The 22855-nt window shown below is 39.5% G+C and overlaps 1 pseudogene; it reads right to left on the bottom strand.

The window, feature by feature from the left end:
• Window positions 1-713: 713 nt before the first annotated feature.
• Window positions 714-22407, bottom strand: LOC142373318 (E3 SUMO-protein ligase ZBED1-like; annotated as a pseudogene).
• Between the last annotated feature and the right edge of the window lie 448 nt (window positions 22408-22855).

Consider the following 22855-nt stretch of genomic DNA (forward strand, 5'->3'; position numbering starts at 1 on the left):
AAAGGTTTTGGGTAGAAAAATAATTGCTGTGCCTGCGCAGACATGCACAACCACACATTAGGGCGCCGTTGCACGTAATGTGTGGCTGTGCATGTCTGCGCAGTCACGGTACTTTTTAAACACGGATCAAATTCGGCACCGAACTCGGGCTGTTAAAAGCCCCCGTTACAAAGTCACAAACAGAGAACGGTGCATTTGGCAGTGTTACAGGAAAGTAGGTTAACCAATGACTTTGTTAAAAAAAAAAATTACCGAATGCCAACAGCCTCTGTGGCGTAGCCCATGCTGCACAAAATCCTTTGCAATAAGTTCCTGTCGTCATGCCATTCAAGTTCAGATGAATATATCACAACAAGTAGGCTAAGTTAGTCTTGTATCTTTTGCCATTACAGTGTTACAATTTTCATTATGTCGTAGTCCACACGCAGCCACTAACAAGCTGGCAGTGAAGGTTGTCACAATATTTCCGTCAGGATACATTTGCATTAGCCTACACGCAACACTTAACTTCTCACGTCAAAATGACTGTGAGAATGGTGCAATAACGATGAGAACAATTTCTACATTTGTTTTTTTTATAATTTATATATTTTTTTATTTATATTGTTTATTATTATTGTTAAAAAACGGCAAACATGAACACATAAACACCGTGTGAAATAGGCTAAAGAAAAACTGATCAATTTACCCACCCCATTATTTATATTAGGCTATTAATTATTCTTATTCAAAAACACGAGCATGTCCACATGCCCCGGAGTTAGACGTGTGTGCAGGCGATTCACCACAAGTCCCGCAGTCTCCGATGGTACAGAGGTTCCGGGGATGCAGAGGTAGCGCTCTGCCAAGCTCGCCAGCCGAGGAAAGCGCGGATGATTTGCCCTCCACCACTCCAGTGGGTTGCTGTCGAGTGAAGGGCGGCTGTCTTTTCTGTACGTGTCCACCTCCAGTTGAGGATCCGCGGCATCGGCTGTGCTGTAGTCGTCCCCCAGTAACATAGCCATCGCACTCTCCCTGCAGCTGATTTCAGACGGGCCTGCTGTCACCGCACCGTCCCCTTCTCCTATGGCACCAGGCACGTCCTCACCCATCGCGTGCTCCATGTCAGCACAGAGTTGCTTGAGTTTCTCAAACACTGCCTCTCTTTTTGCTGGTGACAGGAACGGGATGTGTTTGTGCCGTGGGTCGAGGGCTGAAGCGATCAGCGCTGGCATTGAAACCAAGCGTTCGCTGTCAACCCGACAAAGAATGTGGATAAAATGTATGTAATTAGCCTAATTGTTAATGAGATATAGCCACATAACATGTAGGCATAGGCAACATGCCTACAGAACACATGCGATTAATTAATCATTTTTCTTTATAACAACATATAGGCCTAGCCGACTAAAATATAATGGCCTAATAAAATATTGGCCTGGCCTGGTTTTATTAATCATTAAATATGTAATGATTGACTATATAGGCTATATGACATTAGGCTACTTAATTAAAATACTAGGCCTATAGACAAAATAACTTACCTCCATGTGTTCACTTAGTGATCGTAGAACCGTCCTCTTAAACTCCGCCACCCGAGGCCTTTCATCTGCAGCAACGAGCAGGTGTTTCCTGATGATGCTAAAGGTGATGGGGTAAATGTGGGAGATTGCTACGGTCTTCTCGGATGACATTACCGTTGTAGCACATTTCAGGGTTTCTAAGAGGGGTTTGAGCTCGCCCATAATTCCCCAGTACTCATCAGTGAGCTCCAAGACTCTGGCATCTTGGAGCTTGGTCACGGTGCGGTCGGAGAGGACGGCCATCACCGCCCACCGCTGCTCCAGCAGCCTCTCGAGTTCCAACGAGTCTTGCAGGACTGTATGAGCTTATGTTTCGGCAGCTGCATCTGTTCTTGCTTTTCTTCCAATGCCTTACATGCTACGGTGCTGTGGCTGAAATGGCGCACTAGTTTTCCCGCAGCACATATCACTCTATGGACGAAAATCTTGAAGGCGTCGTTGATTGCCAGCTGCAGGGTGTGCGCAAAGCAAGACACCGATGCAGCAAGGTTGTCAGCCGTGTGCCTGCCTGCCATACTTCTTGTCATGAGAACTGCAGATTTCATTTGCCACTCCTTGGCAATCCAGTGGCATGTCACCGTCACGTAAGACTCGGTGGTGAGCGCAGTCCATGAGTCTGTGGTGATGGCCACGTAGTTGACGGCAGAGACCTCAGCGAGGAGCTCATCCTTCTTGCTGGCAAAACGATGCTCGATCCTGGATGTGATCGTCTGACGTGATGGGACAGAAAAGTTTGGCTCCAGGTATTTCAAGAGCTCTAAAAAGCCCTCTCCGCTCACCACACCCACAGGCAGGACCCGTCATGTACGGCGTACAAGTAGCAACCGGTGTAAGAGAGGACCTCTGAGGAGGGCGTTACTTGAGCTCTGCTGCGGTTGTTCTTCCATCGTGGGATGGCTCATGCTCACATAACATTTCTAAAGATATAGTGAGGGTTTTTATAGTGAGGTTAGTTTTTTTTTTTTTTTTTATAACCGACGGCAGAAAAATTCTAACCAGACGACGTTGTTTCGGTCAACCATCGGTCATGCGGTCATCGGTTAACATCCCTACCAGGGACACTGGTGTGTGAGGTCTACACACCCACAGGGAAGTTACAAACAAAAGGAAAATAATCCAAATTGAAATACTCAACTCAATCAAAAGAAAATGTCAAAACAAGGAAAAAGCATCCCACAAAGAAATATACAAAATAAACAAATGAATCGTGCTCTCACCACAATATACCAGGACACTCACTCGCACAGACTAATAGTTAACATTCACACACACACATTGAACTCGGCCACAGTCGAGCACCACCAGCGCAGGTTGAGGCTAGAACTAGCCCCACAATGGGCCGCTTAACAGCTTCAGAGTGATAACGGGTGACCGGGCACCGCGTCGCATGAAGTCGAAGCAATTGCCCGGGTGGGACAAAACAGCAACAATCCCGAGAGAACTTGGAATCAGCAGCTACACCCAGGCGCCTACAAATACAGAGCATAATGTGATGTAACTGGGCCAATATACTAGTTCTAACGGCGTGATGGAAAGCTGAAGTGTTATACTCACGTTCCAAAGCAGCAGGAGGAGAGGAGGGAGACAATACAGGCCGACGAGCAGGAGGAAATTCATAAACCCACGCTACAAAAATAAAACCTCGTTTAGAACCGAGTCAACATTTAAACACCTAACAGGCGGTTAGCGTCATGAGGGTGGCCTACCTGAGCCAGAAGGAGAGAGCTTCGGAACTTTGGTAGATGACAGGGTAACCAACAAACAGATGATGGTACCGAGCCAGTAGATACACTTGTACGAGGCGGGGAGCGTTAGCACACCAAGTCGAGCTTCGCAACAGATTGCAGCGCAAAAAGCAGACCAAAGTGCACGCATGGATGAATGAGGAAAGGCACGTTGACCATCAGTTCTTCCTCCTAGCTCGCAAAAGCCGGCATCTCAGCTTGAATGATATCAGCTGTGGGATCAGCTGATAGGTCAGGTGACGTGATGACGCACGTAACGTGATGGGAAAGGAGCGTCAATGCCCACCTTGCTACACATGCAGCTTGGCTGGCGAACAGGGAGAGCCCAGGAAGGAGAGCCTTATATCTGGATCTGGACGGTTGATGAGCGATTGGCCACACCTTTTGAGTCTGCCATGTTGAATCTGCGGCTAGCCTTCATTTTGGAATGAAAAAGAAAATTCACAAGTACAGATACAGATAGACGGTGTGGATATTGAAAGTGAAAATAAGTTTCTTGGTGTGATAATAGACGATAAAATATGATTGAAATCTCATACATAACAAAGTTTCAAGAAGCATGTTAGTCTTTAGCAAAGCCAAACACATTCTGAACCACAAACCACTCCATGTTCTCTACTGCTCTCTGGTTTCACCATATTTGAATTGAATTGAAGGAACGAGGAAGGTTTGTGAGCTGGTGTTCACACCATCTATATTCTCATGTATCCCTTGCATCAATGTATGCGTGTATCTAATTATGTCTATATATGTTTCTACGTATGTACATATGAGTATATGTGCAAATATATGTAAATATAAGATAGGAGTATTGAACATTGACAGGAAGAAAAATGAATTGAAGCTCCTTAGTTATTAACTATGGAGAATGGGTGGGATTTAATAAGTTTATGCATCTTCCTATTCCCTTTTGAACATGTTATGTTATTTAGTAAGATAACTATTTTTACTTCTCTGTAGTATAAGTCATTGTTATGTTCTTGTTAACATGTTTAAAATGAATAGAATAAAACAAAACAAAAAATAATAATTGTTAATGGCATCTCAAAAATGCCTTCTTGTGCTCGGTTTTGGAATGATGTAAGAATGAACTGATAACAAACACAAGCAGACATTAAGCAGTAATGTCCACGTATCCACTAGTCTGCTTTGTTGCTGAGGAGCATTATTGAAATTGGTAGGGGATTCATTGTTTTGCCCCAAGACATTAGAGCTTGGATTGAGACATTAAATTTCAACAGTGGCATATTTGCACTCTTCTACTAAACTGCCTCTGCAGTGTCTCATCTCCAATAAACTCCCCGATGTATGCTAAAGCAAAACTGTCGAAAATAATTCTTCAAAACAATGTTGCGTTGGAAGATGCAGCCCAAGAGAAAGTCTGCCAAACTGACAAATGTTCAGCACACAGGGACAATAAGAAATGTTATGTGCAGACTGTGATGCAGACAATCAGTAATCATTTCCATCAAGTGGCACCAGATCATCATCCTTTAATCATTTCCTTCTCTCCCGGCCTTTATGGAGACTGGTACTTTGCTGAAAGTATTCACAGCTCGGGTTTTATTTTTAACTAGTGGAATTATATAATTTTCTTTTTTCGTAATAAAGCGGCCATAGAAAAAAGTAGCTTGATTATAAAATGCTCTTTAATTCAAAAGCTTGGATAATAATTTTCTACACATTGTTACAAAAGCCAAATAGAGGGGTTTCTGTCCAACAGAAGTTTCTTGTTTCCTTCATGTTCTCTGGGGTTTGGCAATGTGCACTGTGTGTCCAGAATTAAAATTCAACTTGTCAGATAGACAAATGTTCATTCAAAGGAATGTTCTGGCTCAAGACATCGAGAGCAGAATACATTATCATATTACATATTTAATGAAGATTTTGTCACAAGCCAACTGTGTTCTCGTTTGCATCAAGTAGGACAGCCCATCAGCTTGTTGTCATTTTCTACCATGAAAAAAATCATGTGGCTCGATTAGTGTGTCAGACCATCTGTAATACCATTTAGACCCAACAGCAGTATTTAGAGGATTGCTTAGTGACAGTTAGTGTAAATGAGTTAATAAGTTTAATATGGGCTCACTGTCATACTTTTGTCTTGGTAGTAAGTTCATTCAGCCTGAGATGCTTAGTTTTACATGAGTATAAGTGGAGCCGTATCAAGGACTCATGAGTCGTCAGGATCTCACCTTGAGTAGGCTGAGGTCAAAGCTCAGAGAATCTGGAAGAAACTTTTGCAGGGAGCAAACAGCTACTCTGAATGGGAGCCACAGATGAGCAAATCTCAAAAATTAACGCTAAAAGCAATTTGAGCAAAGGCCATACATTGGGATTTTTTTTAGACGGTACCTCTGTTGCATCAGACAGTTTTCAACTGAAAAATGTCTGTGTTGCTACAGGTCATTGCGTGCACGATGACTGCTAATCACAGCTGATGGCCTTCTGTGAGACATGTTAAATTGCTGGCTGCAGAGCATTGCTTATGCAAAAAAATAAGAAAAAGGGGTAAGCGTGCTTTTTCAGGCTGTTAACAATTTTTTTCGGACTTCTATCTTGTGATCAGACTGGAAGAAATGTGAGTCACATCAGATCACTGGTGGGATGCATAGGGCAGCCACCATGCATATAATAAAGCCCAACAACGTATTCTTGGGTTGAGAAAACAATTTAAAAGCGGTCTGACACTAAATGACTTTAAATATTGTTCATACGTTGTGGAGGTTTGAGTTGTTTTAGATGGCTGTTTGATGGTCCACAGTGTTGAGTCGGTGTTTGCTTGGTACCCAAGTCAGAATTCCTCTGTGATTCTCCAAACTAAGAACACTCTGACAGCTGCAGGTAAGACACTGATTGCTTAATAAATATCTTACACAACCCGACCTCAATGAGGAGGAGATCAGTTTGAAGCAATTATGTTTGAGGATCAGACTCCATTGCATAATCTTGGTGGAGTGGTGACATGGCAGAAGAAAGGGTATAATATAGGACCCCAACCCCCTGGAGTCTAGACACTGGTGGTAGATGAGCAGAGATAAGAGGTGGCAGACACAGGTTGCATGAAAGTAACCCTTGAGGGTAAGAGACACAACAGAAGACAGCTTTAAAGAATGGAGATCAGACGACTAATTATCTCGGAAAGCAGCAGGTAGGCCATTGAACCAGAGTTGTGACGTCTAAATAAAGAATGAGGTGAGTTATGGGAGTAACAAAGCGTAGTGGGAGGTACACTAGGAAGTCCCAACACCAGAAAATGAGACCAAATCTTCCTTATTGAAGTTATGCATATGCTCTTTTACATATATATAAACTAAATAAACAATCTCGCTGGTTGTGTTTGTTTTATGCTGTTTCTCACACGGGTTTAGCAAAATCTCATCAGGGATTCTGTAACAAATAAACAATTAGAACGTCATACAGGAACAGTAAAAATGTTATGTTTGTGTGTTATACCTTTTATTTTGATTCCAAACAATTTGTGTCATAGGATTTAGGATTAGTCAAAATGTTTGGTTTCGAACCACATAGTCTAAGAAGATATTTAATTAGTCATTCAACTGTCAGTCACTGTTCATATTTGTTTGTCTACAGTCACCCATGCCTAATTCTCACCATTCATGCAATGTCCAACCATTATTCTATTAATATCTAGGCTCATCTGTAGATATATTCCATTCCCAAGCCTTTTTTTCCCTCTTTATTCCTCTGTTCATATTAAGTGTACATGTACATCATTCTTTCTAACCCCAAACCTCAAATCTCTCAGCCCTCCCCCTTTATGCTCTTCACCAATTCATCTAATAATACATCTCTTTTCTATTTCATTAATGTTCTGTCACTCTGAGTACCCTCCAGGCTGTCTGGCTCTGTGGCTGCTTTTCAGAAGCACTGCTGATTTCTTCCTCCTTCTTGCTTTGAGATTGACTGCAAGTACACCATCTGAGCAACCTGAACACTGACACTCCAAAAAAGCAACAGTTTCCATCATCAGCCTGATTCATTGCCAAGAAGTCTTCTTGTTGCTTGCCTCATCACCCTCTTTTTTCTTTCTTTTTACTTCAGTGACACATCTGTGAGCAAGGACGAGGCAGGGAGAGAGACCCTTGAAGCTAATCTACTTGTTTTACACTGTCACCACCTTTCACACACTGACACTCCTGCTCCTCTGTGGATAACACACGCCTCCACTTGTACACACACAAATCCAAGCAGAATATTCACTTAAAGGATATTACTTGCAGGTGCAGAATCCCTCACAGAGTGGAGCCATTGTAAATCAGGCATGATTGAGATGTAAAACTGATGTTCCCCCTCTTTCACAAAACTGAGTCACCGCAATGCAATGCGGCCGAGTTTGTATATTTTTCTAAGAAACTCAGGAAGTGTGAAAGAGGACTGATGCAGAAACTCGTTAAATCTTATTTTTACCTTTTTTTTGGGGGGGTTTTCAAAGATTTTTCCACAGGTTTTCTCCAGTTTAAACGATATACAGCTGACATTAGATGTTAAACGTAGCAACACTGATTTCATACGAAGGAAAAACTTATTTAAAATGTGCCTGGTGCATGCTTATTATCTTCCATAAACATCAGATTTCCTATGACATGTTTTTATACTTTATTGTGGGAATGAAGAAGTTGAGAGGCTTCAGTATGTTTTCTGTAATGGTTGGTAATAAAAGGTGCTCTCTGTAGAAAAGAAATGTTAAAAGCATCAATAATGCAACTACAGCGAATGGTAAATTTGGAATTGTCCATATCTATGACATGGTATAAAAAACGTCAACATACAATGCAGATGAGATATTTAACCGAAAGAGTTTCAAGACTGCATGGATTTTTCTGTGATATCTCTTTGTACCACTAGATGGGACGCAAGTCACCATTGCATCTTCTCTGATCTGGAGTCAATAGAAGAAGAAAAGGAGACCAACGTTACAAAATCCATCTTTAAAATAACTTCTATATATTCCCTGTCATTTATAGTTCTTGATGAAAGTTTAAACTCTATGTGGATTTCACCCTAAATTACATGTATTTAGTAAACGATTTCAGCAGCAGATGCTTTGGTCCAAAGCAAGCCGCTACAACTTCAACTATAATAAAATGATTCTAAAATCTATAGTTGTACACAATACATCATTTCCCTGTTTTTCTTCTATAGCTTGTTCTACTCAAGCAACATGGCAACCCCGCTGAAACACTCCTGCATGTATGCATGTAGTTATCTCTTCTTTTGCTGCAACAGGTTTCCCTTTCCCTTCAAGTAGAGAGCAATTTGATAATTGATACATTTGTTTTTCAAATTAATTCGTATAAATATTTTCTATTTTTTGAAAATTGCGGCTGGGTTTGTACATTGTGTTCACTGTGTTTTCCCCTGATTTCTCTCATCTATCCTTCTCCTTTAACTTTCATCTTGGCTCCCCGTCCTTCTTTTCTGCTTCCATTTCTCCTTTCTTTTTTCCACTTGTGTGATCTGTTGCTCCTCATGGCGAAGTTTTGGAGTATATTGAAGTTCTCAAGCCTAACTTTGGTCAGTAAGGCCTTGCTTCTTGCCCACCTTTCTTCCATATCATCCTCTCCACTTCCTCATATAACAGTTATTCCCATTCAACACCTCTTCTCCCTTTTTTAATTAACCTTTTACTTTCCTTCTTTCCTGTGCCTCAAATGTTCCTCTCACTCTCTGTTGAGATCTTCCATTTCTTCGTCCCTTATGTCTCTTTTTTCTTTTTGTTTTCATCCTCTATCCGGCCATGTTTTAACTCATCCCTCCCTGAGCTCAGAGATTAATAGTTTTCCTGTCCTACAAAGACTTGTCCCTCCCTTGACGGCACTAAACAAAGACTCTCTCACCGTCTTTCTCACTTTCTGTATTCCTCTCTTTTCTCTCGCCCTCACACCCAGTGACCTGTGCTTCCTCTGGGCACACTATACAAGCCCTTCTTCGCTCTCATTTCCTTCTGTTAAGATACTCGCTGATTCCACTTTTTTTTTCTCTCCCCTATCTCCAGTACAAAGATTTGTGCATTGAAAAATACCAAATTAGTACGTGTAAAACACGATTAAACATGGACACAATAATGGTAAATCTACTTCCCAGTTCCACTGGGACCCAGTGCAACTGAATTCACCAGCTCGCTGTGTGTATGCAAAAACTGTTGTAGTGCTGATCTGTCCCTGTTTGGTGTTAGGGAGCAACCAAGTGTTTTTTTCCTTTGGCAGTAGGTCAATGAAGGCGTCTTTTTTTGTGCCAGTGTGATGCAGCTGATATGAGAAAGGAGCTTACGTCAATCCACTTTCAGCAGATTTTACAAGACCACCGGTCAATCGAAATAGAGTCTTGATCCTGAATTGATTGACCAAAACTCTTCAAAAGAGTAAAGTAGTTGGCTTCCAAAGTTCCCAGCGATTACAATGTGTCAATAGCTGAAAAAAATGTAGCATAATAGTAACATGCCCCTGTCCCTATTAGGAAAATGAATTTTCTCATTGACAGCATTTTCTATGCTGTGTTATGCTCTAATCATAAGCTTTAAATTATTTAAAAATCATTGGATTCATTTTCATTTCTGTTTCACACAGAATCCTAACCTTTTCAATGTTTTTTTTTGGAGTAAAGTATATTGTCTGTCTACAAAAAGCATGTCTATATATTTTGTTGCACTTTTCTCCATGATTTTATGAAATTAAACAAATCTCCATGAAACAAGCCATATTAGAATGACATTTAAAAGTGAATATTGCAGAGTCATATTGGATCTGCAAATAGAATCATTTTGTATTCCATTGCACTTTTTTCAAAAGGCTTTTGGACCCTGGCTGTTTCTATTCTAAGTCAGAATGAAAATCACTGTGTGGATTACCGTGCTCTATAATACATAGCTACATTTGAAAGTCCTTTTAATCTAATTTGTTTATTTATCATATAATCTTAAAAACAGAGAGTCAGATTAGTTTTCCTTGTATTCAAAAGCGATTTAATGTAATATGCTGTACATTGGGAGCAACATGGATCAGTGGTTTAAAGAAACATTACTGTGTACATAATAACAAATTATTGTTTTGGAATTAAATTATATTTATTGAGTGTGTGTGTGTGTGTGTATAGCTACCATACATGATAATCTGACATTTATCTAAATCAGTGGTCTCAAACTGATCCTTGAAAGGGCCGGTGTGGCTGCAGGTTTTTGTTCCAACCCTGCAGCATCACAGCTGACTTGTTTCATTCAATCAACTTAAATGGTTGCACTGTCTGCACTGAAGGTCTTAACCAGTTCAGTTGATTGAATGAAACAAGTCAGCTGTTATGCTGCGGGGTTGGAACAAAAACCTGCAGCCACACCGGCTTCTTTCAAGGATCAGTTTGAGAACACTGATCTAAATATATGTGATACTATATTATTTATCGATAATTCAGTTAAATACAAATGTTAAACAAAAATGTATTGTGTATTTGGACAACTAAAGAGTTCTGCAACCATTTTATGCTTAGCTCTTTAAGGTCTGTTTCAACTCACATTTATGAGATGCACCAAGTATTTGAGAAGAGCAAAATCTGACCCACGTCATAAGTAGCTACTAGCTAGATAACAGTTCTGCTTTCATCGCAAAAATTCTTCCCTAGATACCAAAATTTACAGAACTTGGGCTGTTTACTTGAATTGTGCTTTCACATCACAACACTTTGCTTTGTTTAAAATGAAGTACGTTTAATCAAGTCATGTACTATTATGCGAGCTGCATGGGATCTGTTAATCAAGATATTCAGCAGACATGACCCCAATGCCCGGGAGCAGAGAGCACTGCTCATTTTCTTAAGTTGAGACCAAATCATGTTTACTGGGTGATTGTTTTAATCACTCTTTGGCTAATTGATTACGATCACATTTTTCTTTAATGTGACAAACTAAGAACATAGATTTATGCTGCTTTACTTAGATTTAAAGGAGAATGATTGAGTTCAGTTTGATATAATTATATTGTGTTAACACTAGTTCAACATTGATATTGATTTTCTATTCTAATTGGAAACAAGCCACTTCAGCAAATGTGGCATTGGTTATCTACAAATATGTATTTTTTATACATTATATTCAATATAAATTAAATGAAAGACCATGGAATCACAAATATTTGTTTTGCTTCATTACATTTGATTGTAATCATCGTCCGGCAATATTGTTAGACTAAAGTGATCAAACTAAAATGGACATGTATGTGTTTTTATCTCACAATAAAGGCCGGTGGACAATATACTACTTTCACTGCTAGATCTGAGCAGGGTATTCCGGAGGGGAGCAGGTTGACCTGCTGTGTAAAAGTGATGCAGACTGTCCTCACACATAGTAATCTTGGGAATTTCCTAAGTCAGCTGAGTTTTAGATTTCCTTTTCACAGCATTTGCAGTATATAGGTCATGTCAGGAAATGCACTGGTGTATCACTCCATGCCACCAACATGGTTTAATAGGACAACACATAAAACTGAGCCATAACTGTTGATGTCTCAGACAAATGTAAATGTCTGCCGTTAAAAAGGCCTAGTGTGGACACCTGCTCTCTTTTCTCCGTTTCTTGTTGCATCTTAGGTGCTGCTTACACATACCCAGGTAAAAATGAAGACCTTTCCCTTCGTTTGTGCCTTTCGTTTATACACAAACGGAGTTTTTTCCTCCGAAAACGAAGCTAAAAAAAAAACTCCGGCAAAAGTGGAGATTTTTTAAAAACTCCGTTTAGCGTTTGTGTGTAAACTGGTTGAAAGAGACAAAAACGAAGTTTTGGGAATGGAATGAGGAGTTGTCGTCATAGTACAGAGCCCCGCCCCTATGCGTGAAAACGCCATTCTCTCCGTCCATTGTTTATCTGGCAAGCATGGAGGTGCTAGCAGCATTTCTGTTGTTGAGAGCTATACTCGCTTGTGTGATTTTGAAAATTACAGTCATACAATGTATGAACAACAAAGACATTTTTCACGGCTTTAGGAGTTTTACAGTCCAGCGCAACGTGTAAAAGTAGCTCAGTCTCGCTATCAGTCCACACACATGAGCCTGGCGCCATATTTTCTTCTTGAAAAGGATCCGGAAGTTCTTCCTGTCAGCGGTTCTCTATTAGGCTTCTGATTGGCTTGTGTGGAATTCTCATTGTTCTAACACTGCCACCGTCAGGCTTGGCGTAATTTAACAGCTCTTGATAGCGTTTTTATGCTGATCAATGTAGACGTGTTTTTTTTTAAAAACGGGGCTGTGTGCACCTAGTTTTTTTTGCAAACGAAGGTTAGAAAATATGCGTTTATCAAAATACCCGGGTATGTGTAAACAGCACCTTAGTCCTTCCTGACTTTGGTGTCATCAGAGAAGGTGACATGGTATCAAGGAAACAGGCATTCAGAAAAATGAGAAATCTTTGCTTCATCCCTGTTGTTTTAAACCTGGTAAATATCGCTGATGTCATTTATCTTGTTACAGCTAACCAGTGTAGCTTGTTTTTATTGTCTGTAAGATGTGCATTGGCAGTGTTCAAGACAGCAAAGATATTAAGATATTACTGTTCTTTCAATTTGGATATAATGCATCACAATCCTTTAATACATTGCAATGTTTTTTAAGGAACATTAAGATCAATTTCCACAATGAGTGAAAGAGGACGTGAGAAGAAACTAACACTAAAAAGTGAGAGGAGTCTTTGCTCTCAGACGGTGTGCTGTGGGCTGTATGCTATATGCATCTGTCCCGCTTCACACTCCAGTAAGTAAAGTCATTTCCTCCACTTTAGAGCTTTTCAGTGCCTAACAAATTTAGGTTTATAGGGCTAACAGGCAAGGTGAGTAAATCGTCTGAGGAAAAGGGAAGATCAATGCAACACATTGAGAAACTGACAAAGAGAGGTGGGAAAAGAACACAGGAATGGTGGATGGTTAACAATATGGACTTAAATGTGGAGAATCAGAGAAGTAATTACTTCAAAATACTGTACCAGAATGCTGTCTGTCTAACATTTTACAAATTGAGCGTTAGTGGTATTTGTACCAGAAGCTTTGTTATGACAGGTTATTTAGTGGACTGAATTATAGATTAGTGTGGAAAACTCAGCTTAGTTTATATGATCTAGTTTTGTAAGATTTCCATAATGGCAAACAATGATCTAGTCTTTTAAGAAATGTGACTTCCAGTCAACATATGGTTGAAATTAAATATATGAATTATAATACCATAAAAGCACATGATACAAATAAATAAATAAAGTTCTAATCAAAATGTATCACTTACTAACATGTTAAAAGTGATGAAAAAAAGAGAAAAAAAATGTTGTCCCTTTATTTCTTGGGTAAATAAAGGAAATCGGCTTGTCTTTCCAAACACAATTCAACTCAACCTTCAACTTGTTGAAGTTACTTTGCTGGTGAGTCACATAAGCCTCTGGGGACAGAAGACACTCTGAACCCAGATACAGCCCTCCTCCTCTCAGTGTGGGACTGTCTTGTGTGAGTGTCCTCAAACAGGTTAGAAAAGTACATTTTGATTATAGATCTTGACCTCACTCATGAGATTTGAACTGGGTTTTTAGAAAAACACAGAAAACCAAAGTTATAAAACCAGTTATAATGGACCCTTACTGAAACAATAGAATCATCCGTGCTTTTGAATCTTGATGAGTGTTTTTGTTTTTTTTGTTTTTTTTCCCCATGGTTGCCAATCAGTTAATTTCTATCCATTCATTTCTATATTTATTTTTCATTTGTAAGCTGATAAGTTCTGTGAACCTGTCTTTCCAGCTTCCAAAGTGTTAAGTCCTCTGTCTCCAGGCTGAAATATTATGCAGGGGTTTAAAAGAAAAATAAATGCCTCACATCAGTGAAGACAAAGTTAATCTGATAGCAAACTGGCCAGAGACCAGCATGTTTGTAATTGTTTTTAAAAATGATCCATCACTGACGGATTGTGTGTTACTCCTCTATGTTTTTAATTTTAAGACATTGTGATCAAACAATTTGTACCTTTTAGGTTTCATATCTGTATAATCCTCCACATGGAAGTTAACTTCATGAATACAATGTGAGTTGGGCTCACAGTTCACACTGAGGCAGCTGTAGCTCAGGGGGAAGCACAATTGTCTGCTAAAACAGTGCAGGCTAAAGAGGACTCCAAACTTTCTTACCCCAACTCCAACCAGTTGTTTTATTTCTGTACTATTAGGTATTATTTAGAGTCTAAGTAAAGCAGGCCTAACTCTTCTATATGAGTATGTAATATTGCAGAAAAAGTTAGTCACTAACCATTCAGTCAAACACAAATTATTAACACCATCACCAAAGGAATTAAATTAGAGCTCATAGGACAAATAAATATTGGTCTGTGCTTTCGGATGCTGGGCAAGACTGCTAAACAACCTGATACACAGATCTCAGATCAGCTCAAATGAAATACACAAGATCCAACGCTGCTTGTTTTAACTGAAATCACAAAAGCTCTCTGTAGATATTAGGTCAATAGATCACCTTTCAGCTTTGACATAAGTTATCAACTCTGGCAAATTGTGCTACTGTCATTCTCATGGCCGGTAAGTCTTGGGGAGGATTCAGCAAAGATATCAGGGCAATGCGAGCACACCAGCAGGGAAGGAAGAGACTTATGTTGTCAGTCAAAATCCACCCATCCACTTAGCGTTGACTCACAGTAGTTGCTCCTCAGACTTAAGATCTTTGAGTCAATGTGCAGCCCTTGAACCCCCACGATGCTCTGCTGGCTTTCTTGTAAAATGTACTCCAGTAAGTACATGCACATACAATCCCGTGACAGCACAGTACGAGATTATTAACTTGGTCTTTCAATGTGTTGCCAGGTCTGTGTTTGTCCAGCATTTCAGCTTCATTCTTCACAATATCAATCCACTTTATCTTGTTCTAATTACTCCTCTGCAGTTTACTTAAACAGCCCAAGCTCTGCAAATTCTGCCAACCAAGACTAATTCCGTGATTAAGGCAGGACAGTTAGCTAGGTGGGAGCTGATGCATTCTAACTGACCTATTTGTAATGATCCAGTGATACGAGTAGAATCAACTTATGATTGCCATAAATACTCAATCCCTCTGTGTCACGGAATGTCTCTAAAATCCTTAAAAGAAAATTATACAACTCCAAAACTCAGTGAAAAACAATTTTCTGCCTTTTAATATGTTTTAAGCAACTATTGTCTTGCAAATATAACACAGTCTCGATACAAATCTCTGAATTTGCTTTATTCTGACTTTATTTTGAGCTTGAGGTGTTTGTTGCTCTTTCACAACTTTTCAAAATTTGCGTGTAAGAAAATATTAGCCTTATTTTAAGGTTGCTTAGGAACCAGCCTTGTCACACGGCAGAATATGTGATTGCTTCTTTTTTCCTGAGTTGTCGACTTGAATGAGATCAGCTCCTTACTTCTCTCATCTAAATCTCTGACATTCAGAGAGCATGATTTTGGTGATAGTGAAATTAAAACTATTAATGTGGGGATGAAAAAATGGTAATAACATGCTTACACCTATCCAAGAAACAAGTTATCTTTTTTGGTAAACTGTTTAAAGTTCTTAGATTAATTAGAAGTTGTTCCTGGTTACTACTCCTGTCAATTACAATAAGTGCAGGGCTGAGCAGTGTTGAATACTTTAAAATGACTTTGCATTATAAAAAAATAAAAAAATAAATATGTATTTACATATATTTTCCATAAAATTTCATGAATTCCGTGTGGGCCTTTTGTGGATCAGATTAAAGACATTCATTTTTGCATTTATTGTTGGGTATCGAGTCATGAAATAGCTTTGGCAGTACAGCTGCTGTTCCCATCTGCTTCTCTGGGCCTTCCTCACAGACTCACTCATATACACACAGGAAGAAATGAAATAAATGTACATTAAATCAGTTCACGTTATCTAGTAGATGTTGTAAACAGAACATTTACTGAAAACAAAATAGTCTCACGTGTTACCTCTATTCTCTCCTATGTTGCATACACACAAAGAAAAAGAAATGTGAACTCAGATCATGCCTCACAGGTAAGTGAGAATCAGAAGGAACTTAAAGTGTGCCTGAATGTTTGCGTATGCATATCCTAGCTAATAGATATATGGATTTTAGGGAATGTCACACTTCACGTCAATTTTCTCACGCCACATCTGGCTCCTTTCATGACACAACACCTCAAGACTTGTTTCCCCCAAAGCATCAACTAATGACAAATCTTGCAAATTTTAGGACAGACATCTGTAGTCCATCAAGAGCCGCAGTGGCTGTGAGCCGCTCACACATGCCCAGGGTTGTCCTTGTGGTCTGGTAAGAAGCTGTGAACTGTGTGAGAAAATATCTGAGAAATTCTGTTGCTTCCAACTTCCCCTCCTCAATATCATTGTGCATGTAAGTATAGCGAAATCACCGCACAGACGTCTTTAAATTGTTGGTTGGTCATTTTGTCAGATGATGCTGTGGTTGTAAAATCTGGATTTTATCAGAGCAGAGTAACAATCTTGAGATGAATAATTAGGGACTGCAGGTTAACATGTAGTCTTACTGGGCTGCGTTTCAGTAACAATTTTGGGCTAATTTTGCTGCCTGACAACATAAATAGCAAAACATGTGAATGAGCTTAATGGGTAATTTTTCTGTATTAATACACAGCATATTATGTGAGCACATAGAGTAGGAGAGAGACAAAGAAATGTAAAGGGCAACTGGTACAAAGGAGAAGACAAATGGGTTGTGATGACAAAATTAGTTTACCTGATATTAGATTAAAAGCTAGGCGGTATAGTTAGCACAATGTTATTGCACTCTGGTTCTCATATTGTTGTGTTTGGGATATTCACGAATGTGCAATATATTATCAGCCATTTTGTAGCTATAGCTATTTGATTTCTCAACTGTAGTGAAGACCATCATGCCTTGCAACTGTCTCTCGGCTGTCGTTAACAGCTTAGGTGCAAACATAGCTGCAACTCAATGGGATTTTCTGACTAGGCGAGAGTGAGTGGTTTTGAAAACACTCAGATTCATCTCCTCTTATGACTGAGCAGCATGATTTAAAAAAATACTAAATATTCTTCAAATTTACAACTGCTCGGTCTAATTATAGTAGGAATACATTAAGAAGCTTGGTGTGTATTTTATGGCTTTGCATTGGCATCATAGATTTGCAATAAAATCAAAAGTAAGACTACCACAATTGGAAGGGAAGTTCAGTATATAATAGAGTTAAAGTCACAGTATCATTCATGCATACATTGGAGAATAAAGCAGATTCAAAGTAGATTTTTTTTTTAGATTAGAACGTGTGACCTATATTTGTTATAACATTTTGTGTAAAGATATATCAGTTGTAACATGCACCACTTATCCAAAAATGTTTGTTGCAGATGTTTTTGTGACTCAAATCATTACGAGCATCTGGCTTGTAACCATGACAGTGTTACATCCAAGTAGTGTCCAAAATCTAGCAACAAACATCTGCCATAATATGTGAGCGTTCAATGCGGCATGCACTGTGAAGTGCAAATAAAGGAAAGGAGTTACATTTTAAGAGATACTGGTGTACCAGTGTCGGATTTTTGTCTTCTCACTCTATTTATCTAGTGTTTCTTTCTCCACCTTCTATTTGCCAGCTGTCCTTTTCTTTCACCTTACAGTATTTTACCCTTTGTTTCTTACACCATACATATTGATCCATCAAATAACCCCTTTCTCTTAATCTACCTCTGTCTTGATCCAATCTCAGTACTGCCAGCAGGATGATAGTTTTGTTTCTAACATGATTGGAGGGCGGCAGGCACGCCGCTCCGCATACGCAGAGTACGCAGAGCGCGTAGGGCCCCAAGTACCTGGCGGGGGCCCCCAAAATTAAGGTTGTTAAATATATTATATTATTACACAGTGGCGGCTCCTGACATTTTTTTTAGGTAGTGCAATTTCCAGTCTGCGAAAGCTGCATCAGAGTGTGCTGTGCGAAGCTGAACCGATTGCACTGATGCAAACCTGTTATGTTCCCACACAGGAAATAAAATGTCTGATCGTCCAGAAACTCCTTGTCTTCTTTAAATAAACACAACGCAGAGTCGAGGGGTTATTTGGTCTGCCAAATAACCAAAGTGACTCTGCAATTTCCCCCCCGTTATGTCCATAAGTACCATAAAAGTCCATAGGACTGAGGTATATTTGTCTAGGTAGCATAATTTATTGTAATAATTTTTAATAATTTGCCAATCAGTTAATATTACACCTTAACCATTTTTTATTTATTTTCCTCATATTGTTCCAGGATTCTATGAAATAAGTAAACACATAAGCTCTTAATGATAAGATTCATTCAATTTTCATTCTACAGAATCTAATTAAAATGATAGCATATAAATCCAAGTCAAGTGTTTATGGAAGTTTTGGAAAATATGACTTAGAAAAGTATAACCAGTTGTCAAACATGGTTAAGTGCAGCTTACTTATGTGAGATTTCTCTCTTTTTTAAATATAATACTGCACCATAAACAATGAATGTGTCATTATACATTCTGCTATCATTGTCAACATTATATTAAAGATTTAAATCATTACAAGTCAATGATTGAGCACAAAAGGGTAAGTTATTTAGCTACATCAAAAACTACCTGGAAAAATAGCAGGGTTGGTGGAGCCCTGGGTTTCATCTTTGCCTCGCAAGGCGAGCTCGAACATCCCGCAAAATTCTTCCAAACTTCCTTCTCCGCATTAGTACGACAACTAAAGGGCACTTCTGTCAGAAACACTAACGTATTGTTGCACTCGACACTCGCCATCTTCTTCATAGAATGTTTTTTTTTTTTTTTTTTTCTTTATTGAAAACCACAATGTTACAACAACAAGTAGAATGTTCATGGTCCCGCGCAACAGACACATGACGAAAGCACGTTGTGCGTCGTTTGTGCGAGCACATAAACTCTCATAGAGAATGCATTGGGAGCAGGATTTTTGAAAAAAACCGAGGTCCCATTCATGTCAATGGGAGCTTCCTGGTGCAAATTCGACCCTGACCGAAATCGCACAAAATGGGCGTAGCAACACCAGGCGCGACCTTAATCTGATTGGACAATGACATATACAACCAGTTTGCCTACAGCAGATCAGTCCCACCTTAGCAACTAGATTAAAAAAAAAAAAAGAAAAAACTCCGTGTTTGGTAGTGCGTCGCACAAATCGCCCCTATGGAGGAGCCGCCACTGTTATTACATTAAAGAAATTATATAAATTAGTCATGAACAGGCCCAGCGTTGTTTTTCTTAATTGTGTGCCCTATTACTCGATTCGGGCAAATTACATGTGTTTACCTTATCTATACCCCCCCTTCCTGAAATGGTACAATGGTTCCTGAATGGTACAGTCTTCAAAGTTACCCGAGGACAAAGGTAAGGCATGTCCTGCCATGGGAATGACTGACTGACTGCAGACCCGTTTATTCAGATTCTAGCAGGGAGGGAGGCATGTTGTTGTCCTGCTCTGTCATTGTTCAGTGGAAGTTGTCTCTCAGCTATTTGACACGATTTTGGCATTACTTAGGATTCATTTATTAAGTTTGGTGTGTTATTTATAGGCCTCTTATTAGAAGTGTTCTACTGTTAGTTTTTTAAGTGATATACAAATATTAGGCATCCTGTTGATTATTTTAGAATATTGTGGCAGTGGATAATTTTTCTTAGTTACTTGTTACATTGTACTTTAACTAGTACAATGTGTAGATAAATGCAGAAACGTCTTAAAAGTGACAACTTCAAGAGCTCTTTTGTTCCTCTGGCCATCAGGATGTACAACAGCTTTAAGTGATGGCGCTTCTGTATTTCACTGGTCACTTTATATTTCACTTTGGTCTTATTTCACTGGTCACTTTAGATTTTTAAACTGTTTTTTAAATAGTTTTTTTAAATTCTTAAATAGTTTTTAAAGTGCTTATAATTGTATAAACATTTTTTATTGCTTTATGTCTTGCTACTGGATGCTTGAATTTCCTTCGGGATCAATAAAGTATCTATCTACTTTGTAATTGAGTACAATCTTTAAAGGGACGCTGTACATTACAGTTTAATATTAAAAAAAACCTCAAAATCTTTTATTTATTGTTTTCTTTGTATTACATATTCTTATTTGTTTAACTTGCCTGAGTGCTTCAACTTAAGATGTTTAATTTAAACTCTAGCCTGTTTTGCTCATAAAGTGTAATAGATCTTAGTGTTCCATCTAAATGGTTAGGAATCTCTTCATTGTAGTTTGACAAACTAGGGGCCCCCAAACGGTATCTTGCTTAGGGCCCCCACAAAGCTAGAAACGGCCCTGGAGGGCGGTCCTCCACTCCTGCAGGTTGTCTGTTGAAAAAAGTATCTCTCTAGAGAGAATTCTTTTCTAACTTTTGTCTGGGTTTCAGTGTGTCTCTTCTCATTTCTTTCTTTCTCTTCGTGCTGCATCCTCTCAACAGCTTATTTTAAACATTTATTTTCAAGTTGTGCTTCCAACTGCCATAAGCTTTCAATTATATTATAACAACAATAAATAAATCTTTCTTTACCATTTAGTTTTTTTTGGCATCAGTCACACTGGCCTAGAAACCAGAATGATCTACAGAATGAAATGCATATTTTCATTCACTTGGGGGTTGGCAATTTGTTGACGATGAGGCAAACTTACAGAGACTGTTTTACCAAGGATTGGTGAATGGTCTCTAATGATTGGATTAGTTGTCAGCAATCATGCACAACCACTCACAGATCCACCAGCCAACTACTAAATTACTTAATTTAGTAGTCGGCAGCTGGTTGGATCATAGGATTGATTTACTTAGAAGTGCTGAGAGTATTGCTGTATTTCATCACCTTGTTGGAGAGCTGTGTCTCTGTTGTCTCAATAGCAAAACAGACATGAATATTATCCCATAAAATCTCAGAGCCAGGCTACATGATCAACAAGGTAGCACTGGCTGTTCTGTTCTTCCGCTGGCAAATGTGCCAAAAATGTTGGTGAACAGTTTGTAGTGTGCAGTGTAGTTGGTAGAAAGTCACTGATGTGGTCAAGAAAAGACACACTTCCATCAGTTTATTTGTTGGGGAGTATTACTGCAGAGTGCAGGTGTGCAAGCCGACCTACTAGCAACCAAAGCAATCGCTTTGAGAATTTAATCACCTCTTACATGAATAAATGCTGACTTTTAATTACTTAGTTCAAAATTTATGTTCAATTTGAACATTTTTGCGCAGCCACTTAAAGCACATAAATAGATATGAACACAACAAAATGTTCCTTTGCCCTCAATCTGTCTAATCTATTAAAGAGATGAAAGATTAGTTGCTCAGCCAGCAGACCCCCTTATATATTACAAGATCAAAGTTCAGACACTGTGCCTATAACAAGAAAAATTAAAGCAGATTTAAATTAGGCCACTATCGCATTCCCCACAAAGTAGCCGCCTTGTGCAGTAATACACCGTTCTCAGTGCTCGTGCTAGACTTGGAATGCTCCCTGCAAGGTTTATTCTGACCACTTATAGGGTTACTGAGGACTTTAAACTTACAGACAGAGCAAAGGGCTATGCCTTAGTGAAGAAACGGTGATCTTGAGTGGAAGATTGTGTACTCAAGAACACAACCATAACCACAGTGATCAACATTCAACATTCTTTCATTTGTGTGCTATGACTTCCATCTTTAGTCTCACACTGTTGATACAGAGTTATACTGTACAGTCATCTGTGTGGGAAACTGAAGGAGAATAACTGGCGATCAGTCAATGTGGAATGCTCAGTTTCTTAGCCAAACCACCAAAATCTGCTTGCCCCCTCCTCACCCCTTCCCGCTGTTCTTGTGGATGGACACTACTTCGGTCCTGGGACGCTTCGCCTTGGGCATCGGGGTGGGTGCTGTCCCACTGGGGCCGGCTGCCTTGGGTGGCCCAGTCGTCTTGGGCAGGCCATCTACCGGGTGGAGGTGTGGTTCTTGAGCACGCAAGCTGGGCGGCCGCTGCCTGATGGGACCCTGGCCTGTCACCCCTGGTTCCCTGGCTCCTTTGCTCCATGGCTGTGCCTTCCTATGCTGTCCTCTGGGCTGTAGCATGGCTTTTCTGTGATGGTGTGCCCGATTTCTGACTTCCTTGATCCATGGGGGCTGCTGGTTACCAGGGTCTGTGTCCCCTTCCTGTCTGCTCCTGGAGTGGGGGGTGGTTGCGGCCCCCTTCCCACATTTTTAAGCACAATTCATGTAAAGCCTTTGCCAAATATTTTGCTGGCAAATGCGCACGCATGGGCATGCATTCATACATACACACAGTGTTGTGCCAGTTCACAGCTTTTCTGAACTAGTTCAAGTTCAGTTCATACATGCTCAAAGTGAACAGTTCACGTTCAAAGTTCACAATTTTAATTCTGAACTAGTTCAAAATTCAGTTCATTTTACTTTTTTCGTGAGATATTCAAATAAATACTTTTTTTCACACTACGAGCTAGAAATCACTATATGTTCTTTGAAACTGCTCATTGTAGACATTTGCTCATGACACTGCAAT

Source organism: Odontesthes bonariensis, chromosome 22 (assembly GCF_027942865.1).
Source record: "Odontesthes bonariensis isolate fOdoBon6 chromosome 22, fOdoBon6.hap1, whole genome shotgun sequence".
NCBI classification, from domain to species: Eukaryota; Metazoa; Chordata; class Actinopteri; order Atheriniformes; family Atherinopsidae; genus Odontesthes; species Odontesthes bonariensis.